The sequence below is a fragment of the Cupressus sempervirens genome, chromosome 2 (assembly GCF_028749045.1).
Source record: "Cupressus sempervirens isolate cs-2001-9-10 chromosome 2, ASM2874904v1, whole genome shotgun sequence".
NCBI classification, from domain to species: domain Eukaryota; kingdom Viridiplantae; phylum Streptophyta; class Pinopsida; order Cupressales; family Cupressaceae; genus Cupressus; species Cupressus sempervirens.
Genome location: NC_143119.1, coordinates 535844302 through 535866303, shown reverse-complemented (window position 1 = coordinate 535866303; position 22002 = coordinate 535844302).

Genomic DNA, 22002 nt, shown 5'->3' with positions numbered 1-22002 from the left:
CCCTATCCTAACTTTAAAGCATTCTTAGGAGGTCTCCAAAACCCAAAAAATTGCGATAACTTTCAAACCATGGGGTCTTTTGACCTGATTCTTTTTTTTGGAATGATCTAAATTACAATTACATTCATCTAGCTAGTTTAGACCTCCTAGTTCACCAAAATGATGGCTCAATTACATACTCCTATTTTTTTGGCATTTACACATATCCCAAGGTGTTCAAATACTCTATCCTAGAACACTGATAGTGGAACTATGAGAGTTGGAACCTTTATTTGACCCAAATGGGTATCTAGAAATGAAAACACATGAAACATAAACTAATTCTAAGTACATTTTTTTTTGGGTGACACATGATTGCCCTTATACCTCTGGATGCTCCTGCATCAAAACTTGACTAGGTCATTATCCTTCAGATACTCAAATCCTTATTTGTAGCTCATATCCTAATTGTAGATGTTATCAAATTCATTTGATATGTGATCCTCACCTAAATTCTCTAACTTAATTCTCAAATAGATGCTAACATCCTCTAAGTTTATGACATTTTCTGGTGTTCTTGAAAATGCTAAATTAGGGTCATCACTTACATTCTTCACAAGTTTAACCTTCAATTTGGGTCTTGCTTTATCTTCTACATTGTGAATCAAAGACTTATCTATCTTAATGGCTGAATTATTGAAACAAATCTTAGATTTAGAAGAGAGATACCTTGATAAAATGAGTAACTAGGGCTTTCTATTCTTCACACTTGAAAACTCTTCAAATCTCTCTTGGTGGCTTCTTAACTCTTCACACAATTGAATGATACCCATAGTTATACTTGCATAGCTTATATCTTTCTATAACAATCTTTGCATTAATTATGCAACTACTCAATCTATAAAAAGAGCTCTATGTTAACTAGTAAACTTGTCTTCATTTGTACAGACTCACATGATATCCAAATGACTTGTACTCTTAACTAGAGCTTTCTTATGATCTATTGTTCCTTCTCCCAATTGTGTAACCTTTGATTCAATCTCTATCTTCTATTATAACTTTTTGATACTCTATCCTCAATGAAAAATTCTTAAATCAAATAAGATGAATTAAACACAATGGTTGACTTCAATCTCTCATTAGGTGTGGTGGTGTTTGAAAACGTTACTAGTTTCCAATTACCCTAATGAGAATATGGTACATCTAGGGGCAGCTAACTCTCATCTTCAACATACTATTTCAAACACTAGGCCAACTATAAGGCTAGACCCTTCTTCTACTTCAAGCTCTGCAAAACCTAGGCGGGTAAACCTCAGATCCAATCAATATGGTACTAGTCCAAAGAACATATTCCTAAATCTCACAAAGAAAATAAAAACCCTTGTTTCTCCTAATGACCTATGCAATAGTAAAGAAGTGCAGTAGAAAATTACAACTCTATGAAATGCACAAGCTAAGTGATGACATTCTATTGTAATTCTTCAACATGAAAGGGGAAAAGTGTTTGATTAATAATGTTGAATTCAACAAAAACCCCTAATATGCAGCAACATGAAATAAAGATCATGTAGCTGACCAGTGCCTAATCCATTGGGAAATTCCATGAATCAATCACATACATATAGATACCTGATACTTATTCATTTATTTAGATATACAATCTATCCATTGATATTGTAAATAGACATCCATGTTCAGTCTAAATCTCATTCTTACATGATATCCCCCTCAATAAACTTGCAACCCTACTAATTTCTCTGAAGCATTTACATAACCCCTTGAGTTACAAGTAGCAATGAAACAACATACAACCTTAAGGGATTGCAACTATGACCTAGGCTCTCTGTTCAAAGATCATAAAACATTGAAGTTCACTAAGAAAGGAGACAAGATTTAAAATGAAACTCAATCATCTACTCTTCTTTGTATTCATTTCCTTGAAACAATACATTTATATGCATGAAATTAAAACATAGAGAAAACCTAATAGATCTAAACTATCTATATTATCTACCATACTATTGTTCATACAAGATAGAATATGTTGGGTGTGTGGCTTTCATAGCCTAAGTAGAGCTCCCAGGACTAAAAAATAAAAACCAACCAATAACCTTTTTAGAGAGGAAAAGAAAGAATATATATGAAGAGGGAAATTCTTGGATTGAATTTGCAATTGACATGTGTCCCTTTAGAATTCTCCCTCAAGAAGCTAAAAAGAATCTCTCTACCTTCTCTCCTCAACTACTAATCATATCCCATTTTGTTTTTCCTTTCCAAGAGAAAAAACCTCAGCAAAAGACAAAACTCTCATAATTGATTTTGGATATGTCAATTTTGATCAAATTGAAGCCAAAACATCATAGAATCAAAACACACTACATATAAGACCTTCTGAACATGTTTTAAATGTTTTGTCACTGAATTCTACAATTGGATAATCAATACACCCCTCAGAACACACAAATCACTCCAAAAAACAAAACCCCTTGTATCGTGTATTAGGGAACACCTGTGCAAAAATTGACCTCAAATTTGGAATGTTGGTCTAGTCCCAGTTTTGATGGCATGTTGGAGCACCTATTTTGAGAAAAAAATGCCCCTATTACACTCTTCGAAACTTTGGGCTCCCATTCATGGCCTTGCATTTAAAATTGCAAAAATTTAATCCTTTTCATATAGTTTGAACTGTATGATAAATCAAATTTCATTTAAAAAATTACTCTACCCCTACACGTACTTTAGAGGAAAAAATCTTTAAAAATTAATTTTTAAAAGTTCTGAAATTTCCCTCACAGGTTTCATCTGGATCAAACTTGGTTTGACCATCTTTGACACATGTCACACTTTGATTGATTCTCTTTTTACATAGTTAGCTAACCCTTCCAACTAGGCACCACGTGTTAGCATCTGATTCATCCCTACCTATTGCCATGTAAGCATGCCACCTCATCATAGTTTCTATGTTGCTATCTAAGTCAATATCTACCATGTCATCAGTGGCATAGAGATATTGCAACATGTGTCACCTTCTACCATGTCAGCACCTTAGGAATCATGCCACATCAGGAACCTCCACCACATTAGCACCACATGTCATCATCTCATTGGATCACTTCTTGCACAACTAATGCCACATCATCATCCCTTTGCACCCACCTATCTCCACATCATCACCACCTAGTTCCATCTCACTACTACTTGGTGGTCACTATGGTGCTTTACTTAACCAGTGAGCAACTCTACTTGGCAAGATAGTGGCAACCAAGTGATTGTCCACATGTCACAATTTGGGTGCTTGAATTCCATGTTAGCATCTCTGTCTGTGCATGTTCAAAATTTATGTGTTTGTCACCTCAAGCTAGCACCACATGCCATCATCTCATTGGATCACTTCCTACACAACTAGCACCACATCATCATCACCTTTGCACCTACCTATCTCCACATCATTGCCACTTGGTTCCATGTCACTACCACCTAGTGGTTGCTATGTCACTTTACTTAACTGGTGAGAAAATCTGCTATGCAACATAGCAACAACCAAGTGATTTTCTACAAGTCATAGTCTAGGCACTTATATTCCATGTCAGCAACTCTATCCATGCATGTTCAAAATTTATGTGTTGGTCACCTCTAGCTAGCCGACCATAGGCCCCACACATGAGCAGCTATGCCTTTTAAAAGGTACATCTCTTTGAGACACTTGCTATGTGACTGCCAAAGTATTTGAAGATTTAAAAGAGCCCCCACACCAGAAATGTGGGATAAATGTGGTTTCATTTTTTTGCCTCTATTCTCTATGATTGCCCCTTGCTAGCATGAGTGCTTTCTTTTCATTGCATGGCAAAATGCCCACTTGGCATTAAACACTCCACTTCTTTCTACTCTTTATACCAATGCTCAAACTCAATTGCTTTGGAGCAAATAAATCCAAACCTCCATGGGTGATTTCTAATTTTATTTCCATCTTGTGTGGACTCTACCTTGGCATTGGGTCTTCCCTTTATTTGTTATGGTTTCAGCTTTTAAAAAAAAAAAAATTTCACTCTCCTTTATGCATGTTGCCTCTTCCTTTCTTCATTTGGTGTGGGAACTCTCTTTTTTCCCCTCTTTTGTGGTTTTTGCCACTTTCAACTTCCTATCACATGGTTTGCTCTATCCTTTTTGCACGATTTTTCTTGCTTTATTAGACTTGTCATTTGCACTAGTATTTACTTTTACATCTGTCTTAAGGTTACATCGAGTGCTAGGGACTTGCATAACAAATGAGATAGTTATAACAAGAAGTAATGTGATAATTCTTATAAGTTTTTTATCACACCATTCTCACTGCTAAAGAAAATGTTGATGTTCTTTGAATAACTGGGCACAAAGAAGAGTGAGGTGGAATGCAATGCATTATGGTGAGATTGAATGAAAACATAATGCAAGATACAATACATTTATGGTGGGAAGTCACAACATGATCATCTTCTCTTTTGAGAAATTCCTCTGCCATTTCTACATGTCGTGGGCTGCTTTACTTTCCATGTCGCTTGCTCTATCTCTTAACTATTTCCATGTTCTCTTATGTAGATGACTCTCCTTCATTCATTATCTTCCTCCCCTATTCCTACTTGGCATTGCCTTCAAACCACTTGTGCATTATTTCTTGGCTTATGTGTTCTATTATTTTCCTAAATGTACATGGGTAACTTTTCTTTATATTCTCCATAAATAAAGAGGAGATTATTGTATGTTCATTTCTGAATCTCTTTTTTCATGTTGTTGGGATTTTACTATATTTTGGAAAAGCCTACTTCAAGATGTTCTAATGAAAAATGTGTTTTTCTAATGCCCACCTACGTGATTTTTGTTATAAAGCTTGTTGTATTACTTTCCAGCAATGCAAGACTCATTGTTTCTTATGTTTATTGCAATATTTTTTTATATAAAGTAGTCACACTTTATTTCTTCCCACTAATTTTTTGTTAAACTATTTTGATTGGACTCACATAAATCATATTCAATTGATTGAGCAGACTCCAAATCAATTCTGAGATTTTATAATGTAAGCATCAAATGGAGGATGGATGTGATCTTTTATTTATTTGATAATTTTTTCTACAAATACCACCTCCTCATTCTTTTCATTGTGGGTTCCTCTGCCCTTTAATAGAGCTTCACTTTAGCATATTCTGCCTTATCTCTTGTTTTATTTGCAGTTTATGTTGTTTTGATTTTCCTTCTTTTATCCTATGCTTAGATTGAAAATTTTGCTACTATGAATCTCCTTTGTTATTCAATGAATAGGTAGACATTTTTGTTTTTTTTAAGTCTTGAAAACCTTTTATTTTAGAGTGACTTGCCAGCTACTTCTCCAATTTTGAAAACCCTTTTTCAATAAAAACATTGTATTATACACTTAGGTAACACTTGAGAAAATAATTTGATAAACTTGTGCAAGTTAAGCATATCCTTTATGTGATTCAGTGGGCAAACCAAACACACATTATTGCTTTGTAGGTATACTCCTTTTCTCATAGCTATCATTCCCAGTCAAAACAATTTTATTCCACAAGTATTACTTCGTACTCTAATGAAATTAGTCAGGCCCCAAAGTGGGTCCAGCTAAAAAAAAGATCATTTTCAAACAACTGAATAAGAAAATTGATCCATTGACCATTTGATACTTACTAGAATTAATTTTGAGCACTAACTGATCATTAAAACTCATTTCACTTCTTATTTGCAAACTATGAATTTGTGTCTAGAGGCCTACCAGCTAGCCTTAAAAATTGATTCAATCAAGTAGTCAGCCAATGAAAATTGGCATGAGTGTTCAATCCTACACACTCTACCATGCTGCAAATTCTCAACCCATGAAAAATTCTTAGTCAGAATATTTTAATTGACAAACATCCATACTTCAATTATCTTGTAGGCAAACAGTGTTAAAAAACATCAACTAGGCTTGGGTTCGACATTATAAACTAGGTTATTGATCACTTGGGGTTCTAAAAACTAGGATATAGGTTCTATTCCATTCAAAGGATAAGAATAAATAATTAGGGCTTATGAAAAATAAAAAGACAAATTTGATGAATTTTTGAAAATAAGCACTTGGAAATTTTTAACTGGGAAATGTGCCAAAAAGTATTTTTTGGTAAACAGATGGACATAAGAAAGTATGTAGATGGATTCATCATGACTTGAGAATTGGCATAATCCAAGGATTTTTAGGACACAAAATGATGGTACAATCAGTTTAGGCTTACCAATCAAGGGATCAAAGTTATAACATGCTGAACAGGCGTACAGATCAATCTAGATACCTTAGTCATAACAAAACAATATAAACTAGGTTTTTAATCATGTTAGCAAATTGATCAAATGGATTCGTCATGATCTAAAAATTGGAACATGTGAAGTGTTTAACCCCTAGAACATAGTGCAAAAATAATTTCTTCATTTGGGTCACCTAGGTGAAAGATATCATTGGTTGAATAAGGCTTCCCAGAATTGTGAATAACTACACAAATGCATGAAACTGGAAATGACCAACTTTGAGGTGTTTGAAACCTATACAAACGGATTCAAAATGGGCTAAAAACTAGAAAACATGTTCTTTGATATGCATACTAAACATCCCCAAAGTGGTGGGTCATGAAACATTTCTGGTTAAAAGATATTCAAAGACAAATTGGGCCTCCTATCGCTATTTGACACTTAGGCAGAATTGCAAATTTTGACACTAGCTCAAAATGTGACCTCACCGAATGATATGGGATGGAAAAATAATAGTTTGGATCACATGCATATGTCAAATGAAAGGTGTTAAGCTACTCAAACACCATCTAGGCCTCAAACTAACAATTGGCTACATATGCATAAAAAGCACTTTAGGGCATTGATTCTTCAAAGTTTTCAATATGTGACTAAAAATTGACCATGCAATTTTCAGTCCCAACAAGGTGCATCAACACATTATTCTTCTAATAAAACATGTGAATTGATAGATTATTTTCCTTCACAAATACTTCCTTAAATTTTTTAACATTCTATTTGAGTGCTTCTTTTTTATTGCTATTGCTACTATCATTCCTTTTGTCATTTCTATTGTTGTTCCTTCTAAAATTTTGGTTCGTTTTGGTGTTCCTCATATCTATTTTGTAAAACCTTGCTATGTGTCCAAATTTAAAACATAACTAACATACAGGTGTACTCCTTCTTTGATTAGGTCATTCTAATTTACAAGTGCTCTACAATTCCTCGTAATGTGTCCAAAGTTGTTACACGTGTAACACACAATGTTTCTCCTTGTTTCATTATCTCTTTCTCCTTCAAATTTTTTTACTGATATGCTTCTTCCATTTCCTATAGGTAAGTATCCCTAAACATTCTACTATTGCCATTATTACTATTAAACTTAGGTTTCATACAACCAAATTCTTTATGTCCAAAACCATGACAATTATAAAAATAGAAATTAGTAATAGGTTTGAAAGACTTACCTATGCAATCTCTCTTCATATGACCAATAAAGCATCTACCTTTCAACTTATATCTTACTTTTTTGGCTGATTCAACTTGCTCAATTTGTTTGGGTTCATTACATATCTCAAGTTGACTTACTTTCTCAACTTCTTTAGAACTTCATCAGATTTACTTGGCTCATTTTCATTTCGATCATTGTTCTTAGGTTCAAGGATTTCAAAAACTAGATCTGGTTCTTTTCTAGCTTCATCTTTCTTTTTTGATTTTTCTCTAATAAGATATCCAAGACTTGTCTTATAATAAGAAGATCTTTAATAGAATATTTATTTATCATTTTTCTAACTACTAGATTATAGCTTCTCTAATTGTTGCTAATCAATTCTCCTTTTACAATGATAATGTATTTTCCAAGTTTTGTATTCTCTGTTATAATAAAATCTAGTTCAAATGTCACTTTTGTAAGATGGTATCTTAAATATTCATTCTCAAATATTAGATATGATCCATTCTTGCTATCATCTTTCTTCAAGCTCTTTAGCTCAACAATCTTCAACTCATGTTTCAAAATCTCATTTTCTTTCTTTAGGGTTGCTACCTCATCACTATCACTAGTTTTCTCTTTAGGTTCTCTTTTGGATTTGATATGATCAATTTTATCTTTTAGTTTCCCAGTGTAATTTTTTGCATCTTCATACATTTCTATTAGGTTGTCTCTTTCTTCAATAAGAAAATAAATCTATTCAAGGGATTCTTTAATATTCCTCTTTAACTGTTCCATACTATAGGGATGTTACTCAAGCTCTTAAGCCTCTTTTGAGTAATTGTGCTTTGATACCAATTGTTAGAAATAGATAATATTGAGAGGGGGGTGAATTAGTATTCCACAAACCTTTTCCCACAATTGAGTATTGTTATTTAATTTATAACATGCATATGAAAGTAAACCAACAATGTTGAATAGTAAATAAATCCATACACAAAGAGAACTCATAACACCATTTTGTTCACTAGGGAAACCCTGGCCAAGGGAAAAAAACTCAGTGGAGATGGTACCCATAAATTTTTTGGAATTAAAGATAGAGTAACTGAAGGGGGGGGGGAATCAGTTACTAACTAAAATTAATCTCAACAGATCCCTTAGATGTCTTAAAGATCTAGTTATTGCATGTACTAAGTAAATAAATGGAGTAACTCGATAAATTAAACTATTAATTTATTTTCAAGCATTCATGCATGTAACTAAAAATAAAGTGAACACGAGACACTAGATTTAACATGGAAACCCAATATGCGAAAAACAACCAAGTAACTAGTCACCAATTTTTCACTCTTCTAAAGAAAGCCCTATTAGGAGCCAACCCTATTAAAAGTTACAATACACACTCTTAGGTGTGACCCTGTTAGAGGATTTAATCACCTTGTTAGGAGTGGCATTGCTAGAGGTCTTTTGAATAATTCAACTGAACTATCACCTTGTTAGAAGATTTACAAAATGGTTGTTAAACCAACTCTGTTAAGAGATTTGAAATCACTGCTACAATGGTTAGAAAGCAACAATGAATTGACCTAAACAAAATGTAATTGAATTTGTTGGTTACAGGTCTCTGTTCAAAATCATAAGATCCTCCTTGATCAAATATGGCTCTGCTTCTCCTCAATGATCTTTGATCATCCTTCAAATCTGCTTCCACAACAATCAGTCTTCATATCACATTAATTCCAATTTCTTTTTCTTTATACATTTTAGAATTCATAACTTGACTTCTTACTTATACCATTCAGATTGTCAAGTTAGCCTATTTACATGTTACATTTACCTATAAACCATACATCAGTCAGATATAGATATTACTCTGAACAAATAAATGTTATCTCATAAGACAATGAAATCCTTTACTGGCCGACCCTGCTCAGTGAATACTATTTCTGGAAATTTCTTGAGTTAACCATCTTGACTCGGTTAACATTGCAATATCCTTAAAATCCTTTGGCTGTCAAGTTTTCTCAATAAGAATTAAATCCCTCGGTAAGAATTGCTTCTTCCAATTACCTTACATGACTGAGTGAGTTTGATAAGAATTGCTTCTTTCGAATTATATTTGATGATCAAGTGAACTCAGTAAGAACTATTTCTTCCAAATTACCTTTGATGACCAAGTGAACTTAGTAAGAACTATTTCTTCTAAATTACTTTTGATGACTAAGTGTACTCGGTAAGAACTAAATTTCTTTAATTACCTTGAAAGCTTGATAAACATTGACCTTTGTCTAGCTGACCTTCTAATCTTGGTAGACACTATCCTTTGCCTCACTAACCTTCTAAGCTTGGTAGACATTATCCTTTGCCTTTTTGACCTTCTAAGCTCAATAGAAACTATCTGATGACTGATATGACATTTTTGTGACATCAAACACAACACACAATTGAATAATTGTATCCAACAATCTCCCTCTTTGGCATTGATGGCAACACAACATGTCATAGCAGAATGAAATTTGAAATCAAGTCTTTTAATGATAGAAAATAAAACTCCCTCTTTCATAATAATCTCTCCCTTTTACACAAACTCTTATTATTTTGCAAATTTCAGAAAGATATGACAGTATATTCTTCCTCTTTGACAACATATGCCAAAGACAACTCAAAACAATTGAATAACATTGTACCTGATGTATTGATTCATATGCAATATCTTCATTTGTTTGCTGAATCAATTGATAGATTTCCAATTCTGTTCATGTTGATGCATCACTAAAACTATATTTTAGTGAGCTTCAAATAGGGGAATGACCCCTAACTTACCTCTCAGATACAAGAATGCATCCTTAGGTAAAGGCTTTGTGAATATGTCAACAAATTGTTCCTTTGCATGCACATATTTCAATCTTATTTCCTTTTCTTGCACCAATTCTCTACCAAAGTGATATTTTATGGCAATATGCTTGGTTTTTGAATGCATCACTAGATTCTTGGAGATGTTAATTGTACTTGTGTTATCACAAAACATAACAACTAGTTCTTTGATTTCTTGCTTCATACCTTTCAATAATTGTTTAAACCACACAATGTTTGAGGAATTTACTATTGCTGCAATATATTCAACTTTTGCTATGGATTGAGATGTACAATTCTACTTTTCGCTTGTCCAAGAAACCAACCTTTTTTCTAGAAATAAAGCTCCTCCAAGTGTGCTCTTTCTGTCATCAATATTTCCTGCCCAATATGCATTAGTGAACACCTTTAAATCCAATTTTCCTCCAAGTTTATAACATAATCCATAATCTTTAGTTCCTTTTAAGTATCTCATGATCCTTTTGATTGCCATTATGTGATTTTCTTTTTGTTTTGCTAAAAATCTTGCTGCAGTCCCTACTGCAAGGGTAATGTTTGGTCTTGTGTGTACTACATATTGCAACTTTCCAATCATAGATCTATACAATGTCTAATCCACTTCCTTTGATTCATCATCCTTGGTGAGTTTTAATCCAGTACACATAGGAGTCCCAACTAGTTTGCAATCTTCCATACCAAAATTTTTCAATATCTCCTTGATGTATTTAGATTGAGTGATGTAGATGCCATTCTTATTTTATTGAATTTGAAGACCAACAAAGAATTTGATTTTGCCAAACATTTACATTTCAAATTCCTTGTTCATTTTTTTTTAAAATTCTTTGCAAAGATCATCATTTCCTATGAACAAAGTATCATCTACAAATATTTTATCCAAAACAATCTTATTATTTGGTCCTTCCTTTATGTTCAAACTGATGTTATCATTAGTTCTTTGAAAACCAATCAGAATAAGATAGTTATGCAATCTTTCATACCATTATCTAGGGGCTTGTTTCAGACCATATAATGCTCTATGCAATTTGAAAACCATGTCCTTCTTGTTTGGATCAGCAAAAACTTCAAGTTTCCCAATGCAAACTTCTTCCTCCAATATGCCATTGAGAAATGTTGTTTTGACATCCATCTAGTAAACTTTGTATCCTTTGAATGTAGCATATCCAAGGTTTTGACACCTTCCAATCTTGCAACTGGAGCAAAAGTTTCTCCATAGTCTACACCATCTTCTTGAGAGTATCATTTGCATACTAGTCTAGATTTTTTCTTTAATACCTTACCATCTTCATTTAGTTTGTTTCTGAATACACACTTTGTTCCAATCACATTCTTGTCTTTGGGTCTAGGTACAAGAGTCCATGTTTTGTATTTCTCTATCTGTTCTATTTCTTCATTCATAGCTTCTATCCAACTCTCATTGTCTAGTGCATCTTTGACATTTCTAGGTTCAATATCAGCAAGTAAACAAGTGCCTTTCAACTTACTTCTTGTCATTGTTCCTTCTGATTTATCACCAATAATCTATTCTGGTGCATGATGCTTTCTGACATACTTGGCTAACATGAGCTCCTTGCCTTTTGAATGACTTGCATTGTTATCCTTTTGTGTCTCAACTTCTAGTTCTAATTTTGGTTGCTTGGGTTTGGTAGATGCTAACTCGATAGCTTCTGTTTACAACTTGGGTTCTTGCAGCTCAAGGGACATTAGCGTGGTTTGAACTTCCTTTAACTCGATAAATGAAGACTCTACAGTTGAGGATTCCTAAATAATAGGTATACTTGGCATTGTATCAGGTTTAATGAAAAAAAATCTTTTGTAGTCTTTAGGTTCCTTTTTGCTTTCTTCTTCCGTTCTTTCTACAAACTTGTCAACTTTCACATGTGCACTTCCTATAACTTTGTGAGTAGATAAGTTCAAACATCTATATGCTTTGCTTTTCCAAGAGTATCCCAAAAATATTCCTTCATCACTTTTTACATCAAATTTACTTTTTCTAGATTCTTTCAAAATGTAACATTTGCTTTCAAATACTTTTAGATAACTTGCATTGGGTTTGTAGCCATACCACAACTGATAGGGTGTTTTGAATGAGTCCTTTTTCAGCTATACTTGGTTCAAGGTATGAACTGCAGTGCTGATAGCTTCCTTCTAGTATTTGATAGCAATGGCTTTCTCAATCATTAAGGTTCTTGCACAATCCATTATAGATTTATTCCTTCTTTCTGCTACTCCATTTTGTTCTAGAGTTCTAGGTGCTGAAACCTATCTTTTGATTCCCCTTTCAATGCAAAAGTTATTGAACTCATGTGAAATGAATTCACCACCTTTGTCAGACCTTAAGAATTTCAATCTTTTTCTTGTTTCCTTTTCTACTCTGGCCAAATACCATTTGAATTTTTCAAATTCTTCTAATTTCTCTCTAACGTACATGATAGTCATCATTCTTGAATAATAATCAACAAATAGAATGAAGAATTTTTCACCAATATAACTTTCAATGCCAATAAGTCCACATAAATTAGTATGCACAATTTCAAGAACTTCTTTAGTCTGATAATTCTTGCTTTTAAAACTAGTCTTTCCCATTTTACCAATTTGACAATTCTTGCATAGACCAACCTCCGATTTCTTTATGTTAGGAATACCTCTTACTTTCCTAAATTTACTAATTTTTGTTAAATTGTTAAAGTTTACATGACATAGCCTCCTATGCCATAACTAGCTTTCTTCAATTTGAGCAATGAAACATGAACATTCACAAAGTTCAAGATAAAATAAGTTACCTTTTGTTTGAGTGCCTGATCCAATCAGCTTTCCTTTTCCATCTAGCAATCTTTCTTTTCCATGCATAAATTCTACATTGAATCCATTAGTGAGTAGTTATTCCATACTCAAAAAATTGTGCTTTAGTCCTTCTACCCAATATTCATTATCACATACAAGTTCCTTGGTTAGTGAGACTCTTCCTATTCCTCTTATACAACAAGGTTCATTGTTAGCAAATCTTACACTGCCACCATCATAGTCTTCAAAATATTCAAACTTAGTTTTATCACCAGTCATGTGATGAGAACAACCACTATCTATGATCCATGTATCATTTCTACTCATATGAGAAATTAGTGTCATTTCCTCATCATTATCAGATTCATTTTTTATAGCAATGTAGACAATTTCTTCTTCTTCATCATCATCAAAATCATTAGAATCTTTTGCCGTAAAATATGTTTTCTTACCTTTATCCTTGAATTATTTGAAGTCTTTCTTTCCATTGTACTTGTGACCTTTCTTCTCATCTTTATTTTATTTATTTGGGCACCTAGTAGCAATATGTCCAATTTATTCACAAGAGAAATAGATTAGTCAAACCTTACCTTTGTATTTCCCTTTGCCTCTTGAATATTTTCTTGCTAGTAGAGCTTCAACCACTTCAAGATCACTGTCTAAACTTTGTTCTAATTCTTCATCACTGTCTGATTGTGGATCCTTCATCTTTTTCCCTTTTTCTTTGATTGAAAGCTTGGCTTCACATGCTGATTCAATGTTCTTGGTAGCTGCAACATAATTGGCATAGTTGTCTAGCTCAAATTTAGTCAATCTTCCAACTATGGCCTCTAAATTTATTTTATGATTTGCCTCACATCTCCTTTCTTGAATTGTAGAGACTCTGATTGCATAAATGGAAAGTAGAGTACTAAGAACTTTACTTATAACTATCTCCTCATTGATATCTCCTCTAGATGCTTTGATTGCACTAACACATGCTTTAACTCTTTCAACATACTTTGCAATATTTTCATCCTCTCTCATCCTCATTTGATCAAATTGTCCTCTCAAACTTTCTACTTTGGCTCTTCTCACATTATCATCTCCTCCATAGATTTCTTTCAACTTGTTCTACATTTCAAAGGCAGTTTTGCAATCCTTGATGCCATCAAATTCTTCGTAACTCAAAGCAGATGTTATATCTATCATCATGTTATTGTGAATCTTCTTTTTCGCAATATCATTGATAGATAATGTACCAAAAGGTTCTTCATATTTCTTATCAAGGTACTTTAGCCTTATATCACCAATAGAAGCCAAATGAAGCCTCATCAATCATTGTCATGTTGACAAGTTGTCTCTATTAAGTCTTGGAATTTCCCTTTTGTAAGACATCCTGATCTTTAGCTTAGATCCTTGAAATCTTTTCCTGTAAGCACCAATAGCTCTGATACCAATTGTTGGAATTAAAGATAGAGTAACTAAGAAGGGGGGGTGAATCAGTTACTAACTAAAATTAATCTCAACAGATCCCTTAGATGTCTTAAAGATCTAGTTACTACATGTACTCAGTAAACAAATCTAGTAACTCGGTAAATTAAACTATTACTTTCTTTTCAAGCATTCATGCATGTAACTGAAAATAAAGTGAACACAAGAGACACCAAATTTAATGTGGAAACCCAATATGGAAAAAACCACCAAGTAAGTAGTCACCAATTTTTCACTCTTCTGAAGTGAGCCCTGTTAGGAGCCAACCCTGTTAAAGGTTACAATACAAACTATTAGGTGTGACCCTGTTAGAGGATTTAATCACACTATTAGGAGTGTTGTTGCTAGAGGTCTTTAGAACAATTCAACTGAACTATCACCTTGTTAGAGGATTTACAAAATGGCTATTAAACCAAATCTATTAAGAGATTTGAAATCACTGATACAATGGTTAGAAAGAAACAATGAATTGGCCTAAACAAGATGCAACTGAATTTTCTAGTTACAGGTCTCTGTTCAGCATCATTAGATCCTTCTTGATCAAATATGGCTCTGCTACTCCTCAATGATCTCTGATCATCCTTCAAATCTTCTTCCACAACAATCAGTCTTCATAACACATTAATTCCACATTCTTTTTCTTTATACAATTTAGAATTTGCAACTTGACTTCTTACTTATACCATTCAAATTGTCAAGTCAGCCTATTTACATGTTACATTTACCTATAAACCATACATCAGTCAGCTATAGATATTACTCTAAACAAATAAATGTTATCTCATAAGACAATGAAATTCTTTACTAGCTGACCCTGCTCAATGAATACTACTTCTAAAAATTTCCTGAGTTAACCATCTTGACTTGGTTAACATTGTAATATCCTTAAAATTCTTTGGCTATCAAGTTTTCTTGGTAAGAACTGAATCCCTTGGTAAGAACTACTTCTTCCAAATTACCTTAGATGACCAAGTGAGCTCGGTGAGAACTACTTCTTCCAAATTACCTTTGATGACCGAGTGAACTTAGTAAGAACTATTTCTTCCAAATTACCTTTGATGACCGAGTAAACTCGATAAGAATTGTTTCTTCCAAATTACCTTTGATGATCGAGTGAACTCAGTAAGAACTATTTCTATCACATTTTCTTTGATTACCGAGTGAGCTCGATAAGAACTAAATTTCTTTGATTACCTTGAAAGCTTGATAAACATTGTCCTTTGTCTAGCTAACCTTCTAAGCTTGGTAGACACTATCCTTTGCCTTGCTAACCTTTTGAGCTTAGTAGACACTATCTGATGACTAATATGACATTTGCATGACATCAAAGACAACACAGAATTGAATAATTGTATCCAACATAAAATGATCCACTAAGAAAAAGAATAATGCTAAGGATATTGACCCTATTAGGATTATATGAAGTACATTCAGTGTTTTGGTTGTTATTAGAGGAGCAGGCCATGTTGAATTCCTCAACTCTATAGGGAGTTTCTTCAACCTTGTTAGGAGTTGGTAATACAAATACAAGAATATGCAAGAAGAGCCCACTGCCAAAACATGCAATTAAACAATGTATCATATAGTTTACATAATACTCAGCATGTCATCTTTCACACTTGTACACACTTTGCATAATCATATACTTATACCTTTCTTTTTAAAAAAACTTGCCATGTCGGCCTTCAAGTATTCACAGACTTAGTATATTACAAAAATAACTTTTTCCCTCTTAGGTTTAACATCTAGGATGTCATCCCTAATTAGTAAAGTAATTATTTTATACCCCAAATAATTTCTTAACCTATAATTTACCATTTATTGGTGTGCTTTGTTCTGTTGTGTTTATTTCCTTTACTAATAAAACTAATATATCTGATATTGTAATATTTTTACCATACTATGCACTTAGCCATATCATCAATATGTTCTCTACTACTTGTCCTTAACTATGCATGTATCAAATATCTTTATAGACTACACATTGCTAAAACTTTTCATGTATTGCTAATTAAACTATCTAACACTTAGACAATTTTCTATATTTGATAGTGAGATCTTTATCTACACATTATGCCTTCTCTTCTTAAGATATATGTTTGTTGAAAATATGAGAGCATTAACTAAGAGGGGAGGGGTGAATTAGTTACTAAAAAAATAAATCCTAGATCCCTTAGATTTTAGAACAAAACATAAACTATGTCTAAACTGTTATTACTTGACTAACACATATGCACTTGGTTAACTCTAACAATATGTTGTAACTTGACAATTACTGAACATGCAAAACTTAAGATGTTAACTATGATTATCCTTAATTAACATATTTACGTACACATTAAAGGAATAGCATGAACACAAGTGACACCAAGATTTAACGTGGAAATCCAATTTGGAAAAAAACCACCAATTTCAACTAGTTATTGTTTTGCACTCTTCTAAATTTTGAGCCCTGTTAGGAGACAACCCTATTAAAGCTTACAAAACACACTATTAGGTGCGACCCTTTTAGAGGATTTAACCACCCTATTAGGAGTGGCCTTGTTAGAGATCTTTAGACACTTCAATCTAGAAATGTCAACTTGTTAGAGGGTTTACAAATGGTTGTTAAGCCAACTTTGTTAAGAGATTTGATACACTACTATAATGGTTAGAAAGTAACAATGATATGACCTGATTGCTAATGTAAACTTATATTTTCTAGTTTTAGATCTCAATTTTGGTTTTAGTACTTGGTCTTTCTTGATTGAATGGATCTTTGCATCTCCTCAAGGATATTTTTCTTATCCTTCCAATTTGCTTCTTCTAAGCATCTTCTTATCTTCCACACATTCAATCCTCAACTTGAACTTATACTTATACCATATGAATTTTCAATTCAGCTTAAATACACCTTAGAATAATTAATATTCATCTTGTTAGTCAGCTAAAACCAAAAAAAAAAATCCATTAAACTCAATATGCCAAAAAAAGAAAATCATTAGTTACCCTAGACCCAGCTCAATGGACACTAATTTAGAAATTATTTTCCTATATTAACCAAATGAAATCGATTAACACTACACCTTCATTAACTTATTTTGGTTACTGAGTGAGTTTAGTTAGCACTAATTGCATCCAACTTTCCTTTATTAACTGAGTGAGCTCGATTAACACTCAACTTTTGTAAACTTCTCTTCGACACCTGAGTGAACTTGGTAGACACTGTCTTCTAAACTTGGATAACACTAGAATGCTTGGAAAACATAAGAAACTACCTTCATCACCTGAATGAGCTCGATATATACCAACTAATAAATATATGACATTTTTTGTAACATCAAAGACAATATACAATTAACCAATTATTTTTTACCAATCTCCCTGTTTGGCATTGATGGCAACACAAACATTTCATAAAACAACGAAATTTTAGTCAAAATAAAGTAAGGAAAATATCCTTAGTTTCATTATGATTCTCATCCATGAGAACTCAATCTATTAGTTTGAACTCCCTTTGACTTTAGTTTCTCCCTCTATTAGAAAACTATTTCTTCAACATCTTCTTCTGATAGAAAACTCTCTCTCTCTCTTTGGTATCAGACCAAATTTTCCTTCACATCTTCAAACAATTTTTTTTTGATATGATAGTAAACTCACCCTCTTTGACATCTCATTCCAAAGACAACATTAGTGAATTTCAATGTACCTATTTTGTAGATTCATATCCAATTTTTCCTTTCATTATTGCATTAGCTTGACTAATCTTCAATGTACTCTGGTTGCTACATCACTAAACTTTATTTAGTGAGCTTCTAATAGGTCAATAACCCCTAGCTTACCTCTTAGATACAAGAATGCATCCTTAGGTAATGCCTTGGTGAATATGTTTGCAATTTGTTCTTTAGTATTCAAATATTCCAACCTCGCCTCTTTATCTTGCACCAATTCTCTTAGAAAATGATATTTTATTACAATGTTCTTGGTCTTGGTATCATTTTTTCTAACATGAAAGATAAGTATCACTTTATCTTCTTCATTATTAGATTATTCTTTTATAGAAATGTAGATCATTTCATCATCATCACTACTATCTGAATGTTTAGGCATGAAACAAGACTTCTTAACTTTGTCCTTGTATTCCTCATAGCTTTTTAAATATTTCTTTCCTTTCTACTTTCTATTTTTCTTTTCATCTTTTTCTTCTCTATTTAGAAACCTTGCAGCAACGTGACCAACTTCTCCACAAGAAAAATAGATTAAAGAAATTTTACCTCTATATGTCCCTTTGCCTTTGGGATACCTTCTTGCGAGCAGTGCTTCAATGGATTCAAGATCACTATAAGAAATATCTTCCTCTTCAATTTTAGATTTTTTTCCTTTAGACTTTACAACTTTCTTCTTGAGTGACAATGTAGCTTCAAATGCAGACTCAAGATTGCTAGAACTAGGAACATAGTTATCATAGTTATCTATCTCAAATATTGTTAATCTTCCCAGTAGAGAAACCAATGTTATTTTATTATTTGTATTAGTTCCCATCTCTTAAATAGCTAACACTCTAATTGCATAAATAGGAAGAAGGGTTTTGAGTACCTTTCTTACCACTCTCACATCATCAGTTTTCCCTTAAGAGGTTTTTATTGCACTTCACTAACTTTGATTCTTTCAACATATTTTACAATATTTTCATCCTCTCTCATCTTCATCTCATCAAGCTAACTTCTCAAGCTTTCTACTTTGGCTCTTTTCACATTATCATCACCTCCATACATATCCTTATCTTTTCCACATCTCATAAGCTATACCACACTCTTTGACCTCATCAAATTTAGCATAGTTAAGAGTTGATGCAATGTCAATCATCATAATATTGTGATTCTTCTTTTCAAAAATCTCCTCCACAATCATGGTTCCAATACAACCTTTATATTGAGTGTTCAAATATTTCAAACTTGAATCATTGATGGTTGATATACATAGCTTCATAAGTTCCTACCATGCCTTGAAGTTATATATATGTTCATATTGGGAATTCCTCGCCTATAAGACATCTTGATCTTTAGCTTAGGTCCTTGAAACCTTCTCTACAACCACCAAAAGCTCTAATACCAATTGTTGGAAATATGAGAGTATTAGATGAGAGGGGAGAGGTGAATCACTTACTACAAAAATAAATCTTATATAGTTTAGATGTCAGAACAAAATATAAAGTCTATTGAAATTATTGTTACTCGGCTAACACACAGGCAGTTAGTTAGCACTAATAATATGTTATAACTTGGAAATTAATGAAAATATAGAAATTAAGATGTTAATTGTGATTATACTTAACTAACTTAGTTGCATACACATGAAAGGAATAGCATGAACATAAGTGACACCAATATTTAACATCGAAACTCAATTTGGGAAAAACTAGCAATTGCAACTAGTTACTATTTTCACTCTTCTAAAGTGAGCCCTAATAGGAGCTAACCTTGTTAAAGGTTTAAAAACACACTATTAGGTGTGATCCTATTAGAGAATTTATTTACCTTGTTAGGAGTGGCCTTGTTACAGGTCTTTAGATTCTTCAATCTAGAAATGCCACCTTGTTAGAAGGTTTACAAATAGTCATTAAGCCAACTCTGATTAGAGTTTTAATACACTGATATAATGGTTAGAGACTAACAATGATATTACTTGATTGATGATGCAAACTTATCTTTTATAATTTTAGATCTCAATTCTAGCTTCAATACTTGATCTTTCTTGATTGAATGTATCTTTAAAGCTCCTCAAGGATATTTTGCTTGTCCTTCCAATTCACTTCTTCTAAGAATCTTCATATCTTCCACACATTCTTACACACATCTAATCCTCAACTTTACCTTATACTTATACCATATGTATCATCAAGTCAGCTTGAATACACCTTAGAATAATTAATATTCATCTTCTTAGTCAGCTAGAACCAACAAACAAATCCATTAAACTCAATATGCCAAAACAAGGAAATCCTTTGTTAGCCAACCCAGCTCAGTGGACATTAACTCATAAATTATTATCCTCTATTAGCCAAGTGAACTCAATTAACACAACATCTTTGTCAAGTTCCTTTAGTAATAAAGTTAGTATTTCTTACATCCAACTTTCCTTTGCTAACTGAGTGAGCTTGATTAACACTTAACTTTTGCAAACTTTTCTTTGATGCCCAAGTGAATGGGTAAAAGCATAGATCTATGTCACCATTTGTGATACAAAAACCTGTTTTGGTCAAATCTCATTTCTCTATCAAAACTCAATTTTAAAAAAAAAAAACTAAAAATACCCTTTTATAGATTTTAGATTCAATATCATCATTATATAAATTTTTGAGTGTTTTGATTGTTATAATATGCTATAATCTCAAAATATTATAAGTCGATATTTCAACATTTCAGAAGATGCTCTCTTAAAAAAATTTAAAAAATAGTAAATCATATCAAAAAATAAAAAATATATATTTATCACTAGAGGAGAGAATCCTCTTCATGAATATGTAATCTATTTTCAAGAAGGTATAGATTTGATAGGGAAGTTTTGACGGGAAGAAAAAACTGTTGGATTCTGACAAGGTCGAACATGAGTACTTATAACAAAGAAAATATACATAAAAAATAATTATTTCTTTATTTGTGCACTAGCTATACATGTCATCTATAAAATATTTTCAAATTAGAACAAAAAAAGGTGATTTGCACATACTTGTTTGACGGCAACTACATACTATATTTTTTACAGTTAAAAAAGGGACTTCAAAATAAAATAAAATGAATAAATTCTTAGTCAAAAAAATTATAAAAATTATAAGCATAAAATTCATACAATTCTACACATTTCATCAGTTTACATCATCTTCATATTTTAAACACAAATACCATATTTTTGTCATTAATGTTGAACTGTCACATTTTGATATCATGTTTCTTTATAAAAGGTGACACAGGTTTGTGCTTTTACCCGAACTCAATAGACACTATCTTCTAAACTTGGAAAACGCTAAAATGCTTGATAGAAATAGGAAACTTCCTTCATCACCTAAGTGAGCTTGACATACACTGACTGGTAAAGATATGGTATTTTGTGTAATATTAAAGATAATATATAATTAATCAATTATTTTCAATAGTTTCCAAAAATGACAACCCTAACTTTTCCTAATTAGCCATATTTCCAAAAAAATATGTCTCATCAAATAAATCTAGGTAGAACAAGTTAGCTCTTGTTTGGTGAACACTTGCAATCAATTTACCATCAACATCAAATATCTTGACCTTTTTGTGGTGGAATTCAACTCTATACCTTAATTTGTTTAACTATAAAACACTCAATAGATTATAGTTAAGTCCTTCAACACAAAAAACATTGTCACAATTGATATTATCAATCAATTTTATTGATCCTTTACCCTTCACAAGACATGGTACATCATTACA